Below are 12,711 nucleotides of genomic sequence, written 5' to 3' on the forward strand. Positions count from 1 at the left end.
TGTAAGAATTTCTCTCTCTTTCGCTGTCTTTGTTTTATGGGGTTTTTTTTAAGTAATCTATTTTTATAATGGGGTTTAGCTGCTTTTCACTGCTGTGTTTATGCCGCTTTACACCCTCTTGATTCACTTCCAGAGAGAGATCAATACATAGGTTTTAAGACTCTTACTAGTCAGATATATTCTTGGGCGGTGAATAGGGGCTGTTGAGTCCAGTTCACTGAGCAGGGAGTAGGTCTTGTCTATTACGTATTTGGCTTGTGGAACGGTATCTGAGCTAATTTCAAACCCTTGTTTTATGCATCACCCCACCTCACCTTTCCCGTTAAGCAGCCATAGTGTGTTTTCTAACTGTGTGACTCTGTTCTGTTTTGTAATTCAGTTCAAGTGTAGCGATTTTGACATTCCCTCTATAAGTGATATCTTAGGATAAGTGTCTTTTTCTCTGTGACTTATTTCACTGAGAGTCATCGTACCTAAATCCACTCATCCTGCTGCTACTAGCCTTATGACATTGATTTCATGGCTGAGTGATATTCCATTGTGCCTAAGTACCACAACTTCTTTATCCATTTTTCGCTTTCCTGGGATATTGAAGGTGTACCGAAGTGGAGGTTCTTGGAAACAGAGCAGCCCTAAACTTTGGGGTGCCTGTGTCTTGTTGATTTTTAGGTTTCCCGATTTATACGCCCATGAGTGGAAGTGCCCTATGCTCTCTAAGCTGTGCTTATTACATGTTTCAGGACACACCGTACACTTCTCCAGAGTGGCTGTTGGCAATTTACAGCCCGCCCATCAGCGTAGCAAGGCTCCCATGTCTCCATGGCCTGTCCTGCATTTCTGGTTTTTACACTTTTTTCAGCATGGCCCTTTTGACCGATGGCAAGCGAGACTTCTTTGTAGCGCTGATTTGCCTTTCCGGCTTGCCTGGTTGGCCAAAAAGGGCGTATGCGTTTTTTCCTGAATATATTCAGGAAAAAACGCATACGCCCTTTTTGGCCAAGGGCATCATTGTCAACGCTTTGCCGCTTTTCATGTGCCTTCAAGGCGAGTCGAGTCTGCCTCCTGAAACCTGTTTCCTGCAATTCTGCCTTGCTTTCAAATCCTCCTCGTTGCCTTCCCTCAATATATTTGTGGACGAGAGTTATCATTTATAACTCTGCAGGTTTGTGAGTTGCAGTGCCCCTGAGCTCCATTTGTCAACTCGCTTTTTTGGGAGCTGGCCGCCAAAGCGCAGGATTGCTTCAGGCCGTATTCTGGTTCCGGGGGGCAGGCTGAGCCTGTGGTTCATTCTTCTTCCCGATGGGAAAATAGAGTGACCTGTGCCTGTCCCAACACCTAGAGCTAGTCTCTCATTGGTTCCCCCTCTTCCGGTTCATCCTCAGGCCAAATTGCGACCTGTATGAAACAGGAGGTTAAAGGTGCTGATTCTCCAAGTAGGGAGATTGTTAGTAGAGCGGCTGGAATGGCGAACCCGAGCACAAGGAGAGGAGAAATGAGGTGCGTTTGAGAAACCTTTCCCGATCACACGGTGTACCATCTTCTGGGTTTCCCACGCATGTTTTCGATGTAGGAAGATGCCCTTGAACCTGGAGATTTGGGACCCACGGCATGGGTACCACGCAGTATGACTTTAAAGGGTCTGCGTTTGCTCACCCAAGCTCACCAATCCTCTCAGCCCCAAGAGTGTCCAGCCTCATGTCTCATCCAGCTGTGGGTCTAGATATGGTCAATCCAGGTTGCATCAGAGCCCCTGAACGGATTTTGTAAGAATTTCTCTCTCTTTCGCTGTCTTTGTTTTATGGGGTTTTTTTTAAGTAATCTATTTTTATAATGGGGTTTAGCTGCTTTTCACTGCTGTGTTTATGCCGCTTTACACCCTCTTGATTCACTTCCAGAGAGAGATCAATACATAGGTTTTAAGACTCTTACTAGTCAGATATATTCTTGGGCGGTGAATAGGGGCTGTTGAGTCCAGTTCACTGAGCAGGGAGTAGGTCTTGTCTATTACGTATTTGGCTTGTGGAACGGTATCTGAGCTAATTTCAAACCCTTGTTTTATGCATCACCCCACCTCACCTTTCCCGTTAAGCAGCCATAGTGTGTTTTCTAACTGTGTGACTCTGTTCTGTTTTGTAATTCAGTTCAAGTGTAGCGATTTTGACATTCCCTCTATAAGTGATATCTTAGGATAAGTGTCTTTTTCTCTGTGACTTATTTCACTGAGAGTCATCGTACCTAAATCCACTCATCCTGCTGCTACTAGCCTTATGACATTGATTTCATGGCTGAGTGATATTCCATTGTGCCTAAGTACCACAACTTCTTTATCCATTTTTCGCTTTCCTGGGATATTGAAGGTGTACCGAAGTGGAGGTTCTTGGAAACAGAGCAGCCCTAAACTTTGGGGTGCCTGTGTCTTGTTGATTTTTAGGTTTCCCGATTTATACGCCCATGAGTGGAAGTGCCCTATGCTCTCTAAGCTGTGCTTATTACATGTTTCAGGACACACCGTACGCTTCTCCAGAGTGGCTGTTGGCAATTTACAGCCCGCCCATCAGCGTAGCAAGGCTCCCATGTCTCCATGGCCTGTCCTGCATTTCTGGTTTTTACACTTTTTTCAGCATGGCCCTTTTGACCGATGGCAAGCGAGACTTCTTTGTAGCGCTGATTTGCCTTTCCGGCTTGCCTGGTTGGCCAAAAAGGGCGTATGCGTTTTTTCCTGAATATATTCAGGAAAAAACGCATACGCCCTTTTTGGCCAAGGGCATCATTGTCAACGCTTTGCCGCTTTTCATGTGCCTTCAAGGCGAGTCGAGTCTGCCTCCTGAAACCTGTTTCCTGCAATTCTGCCTTGCTTTCAAATCCTCCTCGTTGCCTTCCCTCAATATATTTGTGGACGAGAGTTATCATTTATAACTCTGCAGGTTTGTGAGTTGCAGTGCCCCTGAGCTCCATTTGTCAACTCGCTTTTTTGGGAGCTGGCCGCCAAAGCGCAGGATTGCTTCAGGCCGTATTCTGGTTCCGGGGGGCAGGCTGAGCCTGTGGTTCATTCTTCTTCCCGATGGGAAAATAGAGTGACCTGTGCCTGTCCCAACACCTAGAGCTAGTCTCTCATTGGTTCCCCCTCTTCCGGTTCATCCTCAGGCCAAATTGCGACCTGTATGAAACAGGAGGTTAAAGGTGCTGATTCTCCAAGTAGGGAGATTGTTAGTAGAGCGGCTGGAATGGCGAACCCGAGCACAAGGAGAGGAGAAATGAGGTGCGTTTGAGAAACCTTTCCCGATCACACGGTGTACCATCTTCTGGGTTTCCCACGCATGTTTTCGATGTAGGAAGATGCCCTTGAACCTGGAGATTTGGGACCCACGGCATGGGTACCACGCAGTATGACTTTAAAGGGTCTGCGTTTGCTCACCCAAGCTCACCAATCCTCTCAGCCCCAAGAGTGTCCAGCCTCATGTCTCATCCAGCTGTGGGTCTAGATATGGTCAATCCAGGTTGCATCAGAGCCCCTGAACGGATTTTGTAAGAATTTCTCTCTCTTTCGCTGTCTTTGTTTTATGGGGTTTTTTTTAAGTAATCTATTTTTATAATGGGGTTTAGCTGCTTTTCACTGCTGTGTTTATGCCGCTTTACACCCTCTTGATTCACTTCCAGAGAGAGATCAATACATAGGTTTTAAGACTCTTACTAGTCAGATATATTCTTGGGCGGTGAATAGGGGCTGTTGAGTCCAGTTCACTGAGCAGGGAGTAGGTCTTGTCTATTACGTATTTGGCTTGTGGAACGGTATCTGAGCTAATTTCAAACCCTTGTTTTATGCATCACCCCACCTCACCTTTCCCGTTAAGCAGCCATAGTGTGTTTTCTAACTGTGTGACTCTGTTCTGTTTTGTAATTCAGTTCAAGTGTAGCGATTTTGACATTCCCTCTATAAGTGATATCTTAGGATAAGTGTCTTTTTCTCTGTGACTTATTTCACTGAGAGTCATCGTACCTAAATCCACTCATCCTGCTGCTACTAGCCTTATGACATTGATTTCATGGCTGAGTGATATTCCATTGTGCCTAAGTACCACAACTTCTTTATCCATTTTTCGCTTTCCTGGGATATTGAAGGTGTACCGAAGTGGAGGTTCTTGGAAACAGAGCAGCCCTAAACTTTGGGGTGCCTGTGTCTTGTTGATTTTTAGGTTTCCCGATTTATACGCCCATGAGTGGAAGTGCCCTATGCTCTCTAAGCTGTGCTTATTACATGTTTCAGGACACACCGTACACTTCTCCAGAGTGGCTGTTGGCAATTTACAGCCCGCCCATCAGCGTAGCAAGGCTCCCATGTCTCCATGGCCTGTCCTGCATTTCTGGTTTTTACACTTTTTTCAGCATGGCCCTTTTGACCGATGGCAAGCGAGACTTCTTTGTAGCGCTGATTTGCCTTTCCGGCTTGCCTGGTTGGCCAAAAAGGGCGTATGCGTTTTTTCCTGAATATATTCAGGAAAAAACGCATACGCCCTTTTTGGCCAAGGGCATCATTGTCAACGCTTTGCCGCTTTTCATGTGCCTTCAAGGCGAGTCGAGTCTGCCTCCTGAAACCTGTTTCCTGCAATTCTGCCTTGCTTTCAAATCCTCCTCGTTGCCTTCCCTCAATATATTTGTGGACGAGAGTTATCATTTATAACTCTGCAGGTTTGTGAGTTGCAGTGCCCCTGAGCTCCATTTGTCAACTCGCTTTTTTGGGAGCTGGCCGCCAAAGCGCAGGATTGCTTCAGGCCGTATTCTGGTTCCGGGGGGCAGGCTGAGCCTGTGGTTCATTCTTCTTCCCGATGGGAAAATAGAGTGACCTGTGCCTGTCCCAACACCTAGAGCTAGTCTCTCATTGGTTCCCCCTCTTCCGGTTCATCCTCAGGCCAAATTGCGACCTGTATGAAACAGGAGGTTAAAGGTGCTGATTCTCCAAGTAGGGAGATTGTTAGTAGAGCGGCTGGAATGGCGAACCCGAGCACAAGGAGAGGAGAAATGAGGTGCGTTTGAGAAACCTTTCCCGATCACACGGTGTACCATCTTCTGGGTTTCCCACGCATGTTTTCGATGTAGGAAGATGCCCTTGAACCTGGAGATTTGGGACCCACGGCATGGGTACCACGCAGTATGACTTTAAAGGGTCTGCGTTTGCTCACCCAAGCTCACCAATCCTCTCAGCCCCAAGAGTGTCCAGCCTCATGTCTCATCCAGCTGTGGGTCTAGATATGGTCAATCCAGGTTGCATCAGAGCCCCTGAACGGATTTTGTAAGAATTTCTCTCTCTTTCGCTGTCTTTGTTTTATGGGGTTTTTTTTAAGTAATCTATTTTTATAATGGGGTTTAGCTGCTTTTCACTGCTGTGTTTATGCCGCTTTACACCCTCTTGATTCACTTCCAGAGAGAGATCAATACATAGGTTTTAAGACTCTTACTAGTCAGATATATTCTTGGGCGGTGAATAGGGGCTGTTGAGTCCAGTTCACTGAGCAGGGAGTAGGTCTTGTCTATTACGTATTTGGCTTGTGGAACGGTATCTGAGCTAATTTCAAACCCTTGTTTTATGCATCACCCCACCTCACCTTTCCCGTTAAGCAGCCATAGTGTGTTTTCTAACTGTGTGACTCTGTTCTGTTTTGTAATTCAGTTCAAGTGTAGCGATTTTGACATTCCCTCTATAAGTGATATCTTAGGATAAGTGTCTTTTTCTCTGTGACTTATTTCACTGAGAGTCATCGTACCTAAATCCACTCATCCTGCTGCTACTAGCCTTATGACATTGATTTCATGGCTGAGTGATATTCCATTGTGCCTAAGTACCACAACTTCTTTATCCATTTTTCGCTTTCCTGGGATATTGAAGGTGTACCGAAGTGGAGGTTCTTGGAAACAGAGCAGCCCTAAACTTTGGGGTGCCTGTGTCTTGTTGATTTTTAGGTTTCCCGATTTATACGCCCATGAGTGGAAGTGCCCTATGCTCTCTAAGCTGTGCTTATTACATGTTTCAGGACACACCGTACACTTCTCCAGAGTGGCTGTTGGCAATTTACAGCCCGCCCATCAGCGTAGCAAGGCTCCCATGTCTCCATGGCCTGTCCTGCATTTCTGGTTTTTACACTTTTTTCAGCATGGCCCTTTTGACCGATGGCAAGCGAGACTTCTTTGTAGCGCTGATTTGCCTTTCCGGCTTGCCTGGTTGGCCAAAAAGGGCGTATGCGTTTTTTCCTGAATATATTCAGGAAAAAACGCATACGCCCTTTTTGGCCAAGGGCATCATTGTCAACGCTTTGCCGCTTTTCATGTGCCTTCAAGGCGAGTCGAGTCTGCCTCCTGAAACCTGTTTCCTGCAATTCTGCCTTGCTTTCAAATCCTCCTCGTTGCCTTCCCTCAATATATTTGTGGACGAGAGTTATCATTTATAACTCTGCAGGTTTGTGAGTTGCAGTGCCCCTGAGCTCCATTTGTCAACTCGCTTTTTTGGGAGCTGGCCGCCAAAGCGCAGGATTGCTTCAGGCCGTATTCTGGTTCCGGGGGGCAGGCTGAGCCTGTGGTTCATTCTTCTTCCCGATGGGAAAATAGAGTGACCTGTGCCTGTCCCAACACCTAGAGCTAGTCTCTCATTGGTTCCCCCTCTTCCGGTTCATCCTCAGGCCAAATTGCGACCTGTATGAAACAGGAGGTTAAAGGTGCTGATTCTCCAAGTAGGGAGATTGTTAGTAGAGCGGCTGGAATGGCGAACCCGAGCACAAGGAGAGGAGAAATGAGGTGCGTTTGAGAAACCTTTCCCGATCACACGGTGTACCATCTTCTGGGTTTCCCACGCATGTTTTCGATGTAGGAAGATGCCCTTGAACCTGGAGATTTGGGACCCACGGCATGGGTACCACGCAGTATGACTTTAAAGGGTCTGCGTTTGCTCACCCAAGCTCACCAATCCTCTCAGCCCCAAGAGTGTCCAGCCTCATGTCTCATCCAGCTGTGGGTCTAGATATGGTCAATCCAGGTTGCATCAGAGCCCCTGAACGGATTTTGTAAGAATTTCTCTCTCTTTCGCTGTCTTTGTTTTATGGGGTTTTTTTTAAGTAATCTATTTTTATAATGGGGTTTAGCTGCTTTTCACTGCTGTGTTTATGCCGCTTTACACCCTCTTGATTCACTTCCAGAGAGAGATCAATACATAGGTTTTAAGACTCTTACTAGTCAGATATATTCTTGGGCGGTGAATAGGGGCTGTTGAGTCCAGTTCACTGAGCAGGGAGTAGGTCTTGTCTATTACGTATTTGGCTTGTGGAACGGTATCTGAGCTAATTTCAAACCCTTGTTTTATGCATCACCCCACCTCACCTTTCCCGTTAAGCAGCCATAGTGTGTTTTCTAACTGTGTGACTCTGTTCTGTTTTGTAATTCAGTTCAAGTGTAGCGATTTTGACATTCCCTCTATAAGTGATATCTTAGGATAAGTGTCTTTTTCTCTGTGACTTATTTCACTGAGAGTCATCGTACCTAAATCCACTCATCCTGCTGCTACTAGCCTTATGACATTGATTTCATGGCTGAGTGATATTCCATTGTGCCTAAGTACCACAACTTCTTTATCCATTTTTCGCTTTCCTGGGATATTGAAGGTGTACCGAAGTGGAGGTTCTTGGAAACAGAGCAGCCCTAAACTTTGGGGTGCCTGTGTCTTGTTGATTTTTAGGTTTCCCGATTTATACGCCCATGAGTGGAAGTGCCCTATGCTCTCTAAGCTGTGCTTATTACATGTTTCAGGACACACCGTACGCTTCTCCAGAGTGGCTGTTGGCAATTTACAGCCCGCCCATCAGCGTAGCAAGGCTCCCATGTCTCCATGGCCTGTCCTGCATTTCTGGTTTTTACACTTTTTTCAGCATGGCCCTTTTGACCGATGGCAAGCGAGACTTCTTTGTAGCGCTGATTTGCCTTTCCGGCTTGCCTGGTTGGCCAAAAAGGGCGTATGCGTTTTTTCCTGAATATATTCAGGAAAAAACGCATACGCCCTTTTTGGCCAAGGGCATCATTGTCAACGCTTTGCCGCTTTTCATGTGCCTTCAAGGCGAGTCGAGTCTGCCTCCTGAAACCTGTTTCCTGCAATTCTGCCTTGCTTTCAAATCCTCCTCGTTGCCTTCCCTCAATATATTTGTGGACGAGAGTTATCATTTATAACTCTGCAGGTTTGTGAGTTGCAGTGCCCCTGAGCTCCATTTGTCAACTCGCTTTTTTGGGAGCTGGCCGCCAAAGCGCAGGATTGCTTCAGGCCGTATTCTGGTTCCGGGGGGCAGGCTGAGCCTGTGGTTCATTCTTCTTCCCGATGGGAAAATAGAGTGACCTGTGCCTGTCCCAACACCTAGAGCTAGTCTCTCATTGGTTCCCCCTCTTCCGGTTCATCCTCAGGCCAAATTGCGACCTGTATGAAACAGGAGGTTAAAGGTGCTGATTCTCCAAGTAGGGAGATTGTTAGTAGAGCGGCTGGAATGGCGAACCCGAGCACAAGGAGAGGAGAAATGAGGTGCGTTTGAGAAACCTTTCCCGATCACACGGTGTACCATCTTCTGGGTTTCCCACGCATGTTTTCGATGTAGGAAGATGCCCTTGAACCTGGAGATTTGGGACCCACGGCATGGGTACCACGCAGTATGACTTTAAAGGGTCTGCGTTTGCTCACCCAAGCTCACCAATCCTCTCAGCCCCAAGAGTGTCCAGCCTCATGTCTCATCCAGCTGTGGGTCTAGATATGGTCAATCCAGGTTGCATCAGAGCCCCTGAACGGATTTTGTAAGAATTTCTCTCTCTTTCGCTGTCTTTGTTTTATGGGGTTTTTTTTAAGTAATCTATTTTTATAATGGGGTTTAGCTGCTTTTCACTGCTGTGTTTATGCCGCTTTACACCCTCTTGATTCACTTCCAGAGAGAGATCAATACATAGGTTTTAAGACTCTTACTAGTCAGATATATTCTTGGGCGGTGAATAGGGGCTGTTGAGTCCAGTTCACTGAGCAGGGAGTAGGTCTTGTCTATTACGTATTTGGCTTGTGGAACGGTATCTGAGCTAATTTCAAACCCTTGTTTTATGCATCACCCCACCTCACCTTTCCCGTTAAGCAGCCATAGTGTGTTTTCTAACTGTGTGACTCTGTTCTGTTTTGTAATTCAGTTCAAGTGTAGCGATTTTGACATTCCCTCTATAAGTGATATCTTAGGATAAGTGTCTTTTTCTCTGTGACTTATTTCACTGAGAGTCATCGTACCTAAATCCACTCATCCTGCTGCTACTAGCCTTATGACATTGATTTCATGGCTGAGTGATATTCCATTGTGCCTAAGTACCACAACTTCTTTATCCATTTTTCGCTTTCCTGGGATATTGAAGGTGTACCGAAGTGGAGGTTCTTGGAAACAGAGCAGCCCTAAACTTTGGGGTGCCTGTGTCTTGTTGATTTTTAGGTTTCCCGATTTATACGCCCATGAGTGGAAGTGCCCTATGCTCTCTAAGCTGTGCTTATTACATGTTTCAGGACACACCGTACACTTCTCCAGAGTGGCTGTTGGCAATTTACAGCCCGCCCATCAGCGTAGCAAGGCTCCCATGTCTCCATGGCCTGTCCTGCATTTCTGGTTTTTACACTTTTTTCAGCATGGCCCTTTTGACCGATGGCAAGCGAGACTTCTTTGTAGCGCTGATTTGCCTTTCCGGCTTGCCTGGTTGGCCAAAAAGGGCGTATGCGTTTTTTCCTGAATATATTCAGGAAAAAACGCATACGCCCTTTTTGGCCAAGGGCATCATTGTCAACGCTTTGCCGCTTTTCATGTGCCTTCAAGGCGAGTCGAGTCTGCCTCCTGAAACCTGTTTCCTGCAATTCTGCCTTGCTTTCAAATCCTCCTCGTTGCCTTCCCTCAATATATTTGTGGACGAGAGTTATCATTTATAACTCTGCAGGTTTGTGAGTTGCAGTGCCCCTGAGCTCCATTTGTCAACTCGCTTTTTTGGGAGCTGGCCGCCAAAGCGCAGGATTGCTTCAGGCCGTATTCTGGTTCCGGGGGGCAGGCTGAGCCTGTGGTTCATTCTTCTTCCCGATGGGAAAATAGAGTGACCTGTGCCTGTCCCAACACCTAGAGCTAGTCTCTCATTGGTTCCCCCTCTTCCGGTTCATCCTCAGGCCAAATTGCGACCTGTATGAAACAGGAGGTTAAAGGTGCTGATTCTCCAAGTAGGGAGATTGTTAGTAGAGCGGCTGGAATGGCGAACCCGAGCACAAGGAGAGGAGAAATGAGGTGCGTTTGAGAAACCTTTCCCGATCACACGGTGTACCATCTTCTGGGTTTCCCACGCATGTTTTCGATGTAGGAAGATGCCCTTGAACCTGGAGATTTGGGACCCACGGCATGGGTACCACGCAGTATGACTTTAAAGGGTCTGCGTTTGCTCACCCAAGCTCACCAATCCTCTCAGCCCCAAGAGTGTCCAGCCTCATGTCTCATCCAGCTGTGGGTCTAGATATGGTCAATCCAGGTTGCATCAGAGCCCCTGAACGGATTTTGTAAGAATTTCTCTCTCTTTCGCTGTCTTTGTTTTATGGGGTTTTTTTTAAGTAATCTATTTTTATAATGGGGTTTAGCTGCTTTTCACTGCTGTGTTTATGCCGCTTTACACCCTCTTGATTCACTTCCAGAGAGAGATCAATACATAGGTTTTAAGACTCTTACTAGTCAGATATATTCTTGGGCGGTGAATAGGGGCTGTTGAGTCCAGTTCACTGAGCAGGGAGTAGGTCTTGTCTATTACGTATTTGGCTTGTGGAACGGTATCTGAGCTAATTTCAAACCCTTGTTTTATGCATCACCCCACCTCACCTTTCCCGTTAAGCAGCCATAGTGTGTTTTCTAACTGTGTGACTCTGTTCTGTTTTGTAATTCAGTTCAAGTGTAGCGATTTTGACATTCCCTCTATAAGTGATATCTTAGGATAAGTGTCTTTTTCTCTGTGACTTATTTCACTGAGAGTCATCGTACCTAAATCCACTCATCCTGCTGCTACTAGCCTTATGACATTGATTTCATGGCTGAGTGATATTCCATTGTGCCTAAGTACCACAACTTCTTTATCCATTTTTCGCTTTCCTGGGATATTGAAGGTGTACCGAAGTGGAGGTTCTTGGAAACAGAGCAGCCCTAAACTTTGGGGTGCCTGTGTCTTGTTGATTTTTAGGTTTCCCGATTTATACGCCCATGAGTGGAAGTGCCCTATGCTCTCTAAGCTGTGCTTATTACATGTTTCAGGACACACCGTACACTTCTCCAGAGTGGCTGTTGGCAATTTACAGCCCGCCCATCAGCGTAGCAAGGCTCCCATGTCTCCATGGCCTGTCCTGCATTTCTGGTTTTTACACTTTTTTCAGCATGGCCCTTTTGACCGATGGCAAGCGAGACTTCTTTGTAGCGCTGATTTGCCTTTCCGGCTTGCCTGGTTGGCCAAAAAGGGCGTATGCGTTTTTTCCTGAATATATTCAGGAAAAAACGCATACGCCCTTTTTGGCCAAGGGCATCATTGTCAACGCTTTGCCGCTTTTCATGTGCCTTCAAGGCGAGTCGAGTCTGCCTCCTGAAACCTGTTTCCTGCAATTCTGCCTTGCTTTCAAATCCTCCTCGTTGCCTTCCCTCAATATATTTGTGGACGAGAGTTATCATTTATAACTCTGCAGGTTTGTGAGTTGCAGTGCCCCTGAGCTCCATTTGTCAACTCGCTTTTTTGGGAGCTGGCCGCCAAAGCGCAGGATTGCTTCAGGCCGTATTCTGGTTCCGGGGGGCAGGCTGAGCCTGTGGTTCATTCTTCTTCCCGATGGGAAAATAGAGTGACCTGTGCCTGTCCCAACACCTAGAGCTAGTCTCTCATTGGTTCCCCCTCTTCCGGTTCATCCTCAGGCCAAATTGCGACCTGTATGAAACAGGAGGTTAAAGGTGCTGATTCTCCAAGTAGGGAGATTGTTAGTAGAGCGGCTGGAATGGCGAACCCGAGCACAAGGAGAGGAGAAATGAGGTGCGTTTGAGAAACCTTTCCCGATCACACGGTGTACCATCTTCTGGGTTTCCCACGCATGTTTTCGATGTAGGAAGATGCCCTTGAACCTGGAGATTTGGGACCCACGGCATGGGTACCACGCAGTATGACTTTAAAGGGTCTGCGTTTGCTCACCCAAGCTCACCAATCCTCTCAGCCCCAAGAGTGTCCAGCCTCATGTCTCATCCAGCTGTGGGTCTAGATATGGTCAATCCAGGTTGCATCAGAGCCCCTGAACGGATTTTGTAAGAATTTCTCTCTCTTTCGCTGTCTTTGTTTTATGGGGTTTTTTTTAAGTAATCTATTTTTATAATGGGGTTTAGCTGCTTTTCACTGCTGTGTTTATGCCGCTTTACACCCTCTTGATTCACTTCCAGAGAGAGATCAATACATAGGTTTTAAGACTCTTACTAGTCAGATATATTCTTGGGCGGTGAATAGGGGCTGTTGAGTCCAGTTCACTGAGCAGGGAGTAGGTCTTGTCTATTACGTATTTGGCTTGTGGAACGGTATCTGAGCTAATTTCAAACCCTTGTTTTATGCATCACCCCACCTCACCTTTCCCGTTAAGCAGCCATAGTGTGTTTTCTAACTGTGTGACTCTGTTCTGTTTTGTAATTC

This window comes from Eubalaena glacialis, chromosome 7, assembly GCF_028564815.1.
Source record: "Eubalaena glacialis isolate mEubGla1 chromosome 7, mEubGla1.1.hap2.+ XY, whole genome shotgun sequence".
Taxonomy (NCBI): domain Eukaryota; kingdom Metazoa; phylum Chordata; class Mammalia; order Artiodactyla; family Balaenidae; genus Eubalaena; species Eubalaena glacialis.